The following is an 8,241-nucleotide window of genomic DNA, read 5'->3' on the forward strand; positions in this document are numbered from 1 at the left end:
CCTCCTCCCAGGACTTAACATGAAGGAAGCAAAGCAACAAAGTCCCCAAGGAATTCTGAAAACAGACTTGGGGTTGGGGGTGGGGGCAGGGTTTGGCATTGCATCAGACCCAATCAGAAAATATTCAGAAGGGTCAGCAGACAGACCTGGAACTATCCACAGGTTATTTCTCTCTCTATCTATCTTGCTTTTTTCCTTCATGTCCAGCTATAGAAGACAGGCAGGATAAACAATCCTGAAGAGAAAACAAGGGGACTGATTATTCCAGGGGGACAGGGGAGAGAAGGAGTTTTGGAAAGATTAGTGGTTTGCCAACAAGCCCAGGGAAAATGGTACAACAAAAGAGCTAAAATTGATGGGGAGGAGGGTTCAAACAAGTGCAATGTCACTGAGAAGAAGTACAGGGAACCATAAGAATGTCTAACATGATAGTGGGACAGGAGAAAAGTAAAAGGAAATAGAGGAAAGAACTAGGAGGCACCATGAACAAATGAACAACAAGGGATCTAAAATTGATGGTGAGGAGGGTGTAGGAGTCCTGGTAGGACTTGATCAAAGGCAATGTAACCTAGAGGAATTACTGAAACTCAAATGAAGGCTGAATGTGATAGTAGGACAAGAGGAAAGTAAAAGGAAATAGAATAAAGAACTAGGAGGCTAAGGGCATATGTAGAGCTCTAAATACAGGCATGTACATATGTAAATATATTTATATATGATGATGGGGAAATAGATATGTACATATATTATAGGTTTAGTATTAAGGTAGCAGATGGACATTGGGCCTCTACTCAAGTACTCCCTCAATGCAAGAATACTTCATTCTAGCAATCTGGAATTCTGTGATGCTCACCTTTCTGACACAATCACTAAAGACAAAATGGGTGCATAAGCAAATGTGGTGAAGAAAACTGATGGTACCCAGATGTGTTAGTCTGGGTACGGTAGAGAAACAAATCCACAGAAATTCATATGTATAATGGAGAGTTTTATATAAAGGGTAAGTTCACATCAAGAAAATATCCCAACCCAGTGATGCCCAAGCCCACAAGTCCAACATTAACCCATTAACCCATATGTCCAACACCTATCCACAAAGTGCTCCTCCATCTCACAAAACACACACAATGATGCCGACTGCAGGAGGAAAGCCGAGTCAGTGAATGTGTAATCATCTCAGCACTGGCAAAGGTCTCCAAATGGCTGCTCCAGCACCCAGGGCTGTATCAGGGTAGGTCCATGCGGCTTCTCCTTGGGGGTGTCTTGCAAGAAGCGAGCTTTCCCTGCTGAGGCAGGGAACTGGTTAAGGCAGCTGCACCCTGGTCCGACCATCACAAAGTAAGAGACCTGAGAACAAGAAAGGAGAAGCTCACCAAGCCGTTTATCCCTCCACCTTTCAATTAACCCCACATGTGTTTATTGGCCAGGTTGGCACAATAAACTTTAACTATCTCACCAGCTATCAAAAGATATAGCATCTGGGGTCTTTAAGGTTTGAAGATAAACAAGTGACCATCTAGCTGAAAAACAACAAAGCCCACATGGAAGAAGCACACCAACCAGCCTGTGTGATCATGAGGTGTTGATAGGATCAGGTATCAGGCATCAAATATCCAGAACAAAATATCATATCATTGTGAATGAGGAGGAGTGCAGAGAAGAGACCCAAAGCTCATCTGTAGGCAATTGGACATCCCCTTACAGAAGAGTCGTGGGGGGAAAATGAGTGAGTTAATGTGCAGTATAGCATTGATGAAGCATATCTTTCCTGAAGTTCTTTAATGCTTCTCCCCCCCCACCCCCCCACTATCATGATCTCAAGTCTACCCTACAAATCTGACTAGACCAGAGCATGTACACAGGTACACATAAGAGCTTAAACACAGGGAATCCAGGACAGATAAACCCCTCAGGACCAATATTCAGAGTAGCCATATCAGGAGGGTAAGGGGTAAGGTGGGGGGAGAAAAGGGAACTAATCAAAATGATCTAACTGTAACCCCTTCCCCAGGGGATGGACAACAGAAAAGTGGGTAAAGGGAGACATCTGTCAGTGTAAGACATGAAAAAATAATAAAAATTTATAAATTATCAAGGGTTCATGAGGGGGGCAGTGTGGGGAGGGAGGGAAAAAATGAGGAGCTGATACCAAGGGCTCAAGTACAAAGAAAATGTATTGAAAATGGTGATGGTAACAAATGTACAAATGTGCTTGACACAATGGATGAATGTATGGATTGTGAAAAGAGATGTACAAGCACCTAATAAAATGATTTATTAAAATAAAAATAAAGAAATCATATTTAGAAACAAATTTTTAAAAGGCATTTATAGAGGTACAAACATGCATGCACATATGTAAATATATTAATATATAATGATAGGGATATAGGTCTACGCACATATAAGTATTAAGGTAGCAGATGGACATTGGCTATCTGCTCAAGTCCTCTCTCAATGCAGGAACACTTTGACCTGGCATTCTTTGATGCTCACCCTCCTGACATGATTGCTGAAGCTAAGATGGGTGCATAATCTAATGTGGTGAGGAAAGCTGATGGTACCTGGCTATTATCAGATATATTGTCTGGGGTCCCAAAGGCTTGAATTTAAACAAACAGACATCTAGCAGAGAAGCAACAAAGCCTACATAGAAGAAGCACACCAACCAGTGTGATCACACGGTGTGAATGGTATGAGGTATCAGACATCAGAAGACTCAAAACAACAACCATTTCATGTCAACCAATGGGCTGGAATGGAGACCCAAAGTCTATCTGTAGAAAATTGGACACCCCTCAGAGAAGGGTTTTAAGGAAGGGAAGCACCAGCCAGGGTGCAGTATAGTACTGATGAAAGATACAACCTTCCTCCAGTTCTTTGATGCTCTCCTCCCCACCCTCCCCATCAAGACTCCAGTTCTATCTCACAAATCTGGCTAGACCAGAGCATGTACACTGGTATAGATAAGAGCCCTTGACACACAGAATCCAGGACAGATAAACCCCTCAGGACCAAAAATGAGAGTAGTGATACCATGAGGGTAAGGGGAAGATGTGGGGAGAAGGGGGAGCAAAGGGGATCGCAATGACTCACATACCCCCTACCCCCCAGGGAGACGAACAATGGAAATGTGAGTGAAGTAAGACAGCAGACAGTGTAAAATATTAATGCAAAAATAATTTATAAATTATCAAGAGTTCATGAGGGTGAGAGGGTGGGGAGGGAGGGGAAAATAGAGGAGCTGATACCAAGTGCTCAAGTCGAAAGAAAATGTTTTGGAAATGATGGGAACATATGTTCAAATGTTTTTGATACAGTTGATGTGTGGATTGTTGTAAAAGCTGTAAGAGCCCCCAATAAATGATTTCTTGGGACAGATAGGAACTGAAAATGCAGGGAATCTAGGACAGATGAACCCCTCAAGACCAGGGGTGACAGTGGCGATACCAGGAGGGAAGGGGGGGTAGAAAGGGGGAATTGATCACAGGGATCTATATATAACCTCCTCTCTGGGGGATGGGCAGCAGAGGGGTGAATGAAGGGAGACGCCAGGCAGTGTAACATAAGATATAATAATAATTTATAAATTATTAAGTGTTCATGGGGGAGGAGGGAGGGAGGGGGAGGGGGGAAATGGAAAATGAGCTGATTCCGGGAACCCAAGAGGCAAGCAAATTTTGGGAATGATGAGGGCAACAAATGTATAGGTGTGCTTTACACAATTGATCTATGTATTGTGATGAATTGTATGTGCCGCAATAAAATGATTTTAAAAAAATGTTGTGCTTTCAATTTCATCTGCCTAGTCTTTTAAAAGCATTCCAGTTTTTTAAACAACATGATTTCATGTTCCTAAGAAGACCATGAGACCTATTATTTCCCCCTCTGTGCCTTTCTCTTGTTGAAACCAGGCTGTTGTTACCGCTGTGTCTTCATTCTAATTTTTTTTAGCTTTACATTTTAAGATAATTAAAAACAAAACAAACAACCAAAAAAAAGCACTCGTATTTTAAAGTCTTACACATCTAAAAATTCCTAAGTTACAGCCTAGCTTTCACTTTCCATTTAAAACCCATTGTCCCCCTTTCATCAGCCCCTTACCACGGTGCACTACACACTCCTGTCAGCTTGTTCTAAGGCAGGCAGAAGTAGGACCACTCTCACCTACTACCTGGATGCTTGTGGAGTTGCTCATAAATTCTCCCTTTAGACCTTGAGTACCTTTGAAGTTTCTGTATTGTCTCCACAAATATACTATGCTGAATACATAAAAAATACATTTTCATATATTTTTCAAATATCCTTACAGTAGATTATCTCTGCTTAATACACAACTACTCGTTATTAGTTGACTTTGCAGTTCCATTAAAGCATTGAGTTCCTTGCAAAGCAAAAGTAAGTCTCTGAACGTTTTGAGAAACCCTTGTGTTTTTCATAGTCTTCAGTTCACAACCCCAAAGAGTTTGAGACATTTTCTTCCATTTGGTAAAATCCTACATACAAAATAAAATGTAAACCTTGAATGAGTTTGCGTAAAAATGAGTTTGCATGAAATACTAAGATTATTTCTCCATAATGGTTAATATTATCCTTTCATTAAAAAAAATAAGTGCTGGTAACAGTAAATCATCATTTTAAAATACATTTTCTTTGGCATGGTGAATTAAGAAAATTCTTTTAAAAGTACATTTAATTGTTGTTGGGTTTGCTTTTGAAATTTCAGGGGTTTGAAACTTGTCCTCTGAAAAGGAAGGTTCTGGATCAGATGCTAACTTTTATTCCCAGAGATGAATCTATGTGGGTCCAATCACAGGAAATAGATCTAAACTATTTGTCCAGGAATAGATCTCAGAGTGATAAATGCAAGGAAGTGACTGGGAAATAATGCCTCTGAAGCAGTTTTATGCTGTTCAGAGTTGTGGTATAAATCTCTTTTTTTTTCTTCAAAAAAAAAAAGAGCCCTATCTTTTAAATTCAAAGTGAGTAATTTTTGGCTTGAGGCTCATGTGAACCAAGCTTGTGTTCCCGGACTTCTCAGTAACGGAGGTCTCCCTGTCTACTCGGAGCCTTTCTAGTATTGCGTGATTCAATGCATACCTTGGAGTCACTCAGAATCTGCATGAAAACCCAATAAAAACACCATGATCATATATTGGAGCAGGAATGTCAGGTAAACGAGGTAAAAATGCTGACTCTCCCATCATAGCAAAGAGACATAAAAATCCCCTCTAAATATATGTGGCCTCCTCCCTGGGGGACAGACAGCCGAAAAGTGGGTGAAGGGAGACGTCGGACAGGGCAAGATATGACAAAATACCAATTTATAAACTATCAAGGGCTCATGAGGGAGGGGGGAGCGGGGAGGGAGGGGAAAAATGAGGACCTAATGTCGGGGGTTTGAGTGGAGAGAAAATGTTTTGAGAATGATGTACAAATGCGCTTTACACAATTGATGTGTGTATGGATTGCGATAACAGTTGTATGGGCCCCTAATAAAATGTTTTAAAAAAAAGAAAAAAAGATTAAAAAAAAATGAAAATAAGATTCTCTTGACAGGGCATACAGTTTTGTAATCTATATCCTTCACTTAACCTATTATACTCATGTTTGTGTGTCATTTACTATTCTTCTGCAGCTTAATTGTTAATGGTATTTCATCTGATGAATGCATCTTAACTTACGTAATCAGTGTCCTATTATGATTTTGGATTTTTTAAAATTTTCATAAAAACTGCCACAATGTATGTTCTTATGGCTAAATATTTGAACTAAATATTTATAAAGAGTTTTTTTTAAGATAAAGTCTTAAATGTTATGCAAAAAAAATATTAGCTAGAAAATTCAAGTCATGCACTACTAGCAATCAGACTGTGTCGTTAACTCTTTTCCATTAAAAATATACTACCAATTCTAATATCAAGCTTCTTTTATTTTCATTCAGGAAATAGAATCCTGTATTTCACATGTGATAAAGAGTAGTATGCTGATTAAAATAACATTGGGAGCAATGGTAAAATTTTACAAACTAGACCTAGTTAGTGTGCCTGAAAATTCACTAGTGAATTATTTCAATTGAAGTACTAAGGAAACCTTAGCAACTATAAAATGATTGCCCTTACATTATATCGTAAGTTGAAGAGGGTAAGTTTGAAGATGATTATGCCCATATAATATGAAGGTAAGTCACAATGTATTGTTCCAAAACCATAAACCCCAAACCAAACCGCACTCACTCCCATCATGTTAATTCCAACTCACAAGGACCCTATAAGAGAGAATAGGCCTGACATTGTGGGCTTCCTCCACTGTAAGTATTTAGGGAAGTAGAAATCCTCATCTTTCTCCCCTGGAGGTTTTAAATTTCTGGCTTTGCAGTCAGCAGCCCAATGCCTAACACATTACACCATCTGAGCTCTTCTTTATTAAATAAAAAGATTAGGCTATAGCTTCTCAACATTTCTTCCATCTTTATTTACCCAGTTCTGCACTCTGATTTAAGTAAGTTGGGTACAAACTAAAGAAAAGCTGAGAAAGCAGTTAATTCTAGCCTGTGAAAACTGAAATAAGACCCTTAGAGGATAAAACGTAAGATTTTAGTTAGAATGAATAATTTTGTGTTCCACATTACAGTAACCCTAAAATAAAAGACTGCTTTTATTTTGCTTTGATGTTGTTGTTATTAGTTACTATCGAGTTGCTTATGGCGCATATATACACTGTGTAAAATACAATCAGACTGTTCATATATACACTGTGTAAAATACAATCAGACTGTTCATATATACACTGTGTAAAATACAATCAGACTGTTCATATGTACACTGTGTAAAATACAATCAAAGACTGTTCAGTTCTGTTCCATTCTCACACTTAATACGATTGAGCCCATTATTGAAACCATTGTGTTAATCCATCTTGTTAAGAGGCTTATTTTACTGACCACCTACTTTACCAAGCCTGATATCTTTTTCTAGAGAAAAATGTCTCAAGTACATGAGACAGTCTCACCACCCTCTCATCTGAGGAGCATCCTGGCAGCAGTTTCTCAAAAACAAATTTATTTTTCTTCTGGCAGGGCTTGTGACTTTCAATATTTTGCTCACACCATAATTCAAACTCATCGAGTCTTCTCCAGTCTTCATTGTCCAACTTTCATATGCACATGAGGCGATTGAAAATACTATAGTGTTAGGCATAATTTTTATTTTTAATACACAGTTTTTTGGAGACATAAGCCAAATGTCATACAATTCAATAGTTAAATAATATCAGCCTCCAGGCCACTCCTCTCCACCTAGGGAATCTCTGAAGGCCCGATTGGGGGAGCTCCCACCTGCATTTGCTTTACATGCAGCTGAGAAAATCATAGCAGTCTTATTCCATACACCAAGCAGCAGGGGGTTCTCCCCTTCAAGCTGTGTGGGGAACTCCAGCCTAAACCCTGAGGTCCTGCAAGTGACTTGGAGAAACTGCCTGCCCATCACTAGTGGTGCTCCATGCTGCTGCAGGAACATCCACCCAACTTCCAAGGTTTAATACACAACTCTGAAAAAGACAGATCACTGGGACAGATCTCTGGCTATGGTAATTCCTCCTGCCAGCTATAGAGCTCTCCACCAAGGAGGGTACGCCCACACACCCTCCTCAGCACTCCAGTTGCAGAGGGAAGCACCACATACCACCCGAATTCTATCAACATCTTCAGTTGGAAATTTGATCAGCCATATGGTCAAGAAGCACTGATGTTTCAATATTGAAAAATAGAACACAAAAATTATTAACAAAGAGAAAGGAAGTAGTTTGAAAATATGATCTTGGTGTTAGAAATTAAGCTGCAGATCAGATAATAGAGCTTGAAAGACCAATGATTTGTTCATAGGGAATACTCTTTTTCAACAACTCACTAGGGAAATATACATGTGGACTTCTCCAGATGGATACACAGAAATCAGAGTGTCTATATATGTGGGAAGAGAATAATGGATGAGTTCAATCTTAGAAGCAAAATGTAGACCAGTGGCCAAGTGTAGAACAGACCACCAATTGCTCATATGCTCAGTTTGGCACTGAGGAATGTTGAAAGAAGTCCAGGAGAGCCAAAATACAACATTGAGTCTAGCCTGTCTGGACTTTGAGAACATTTCAAGAACAGCTATGATGCATTGAACACTAATGACAGAAGATCCGATGCACCAGGGAGGACATTAAGAACACCATTCATGAAGAAAGCAAAAGGTC

The sequence above is a fragment of the Echinops telfairi genome, unplaced genomic scaffold (assembly GCF_000313985.2).
Source record: "Echinops telfairi isolate 266 unplaced genomic scaffold, ASM31398v2 ScPeMD7_6;HRSCAF=24_1, whole genome shotgun sequence".
Taxonomy (NCBI): domain Eukaryota; kingdom Metazoa; phylum Chordata; class Mammalia; order Afrosoricida; family Tenrecidae; genus Echinops; species Echinops telfairi.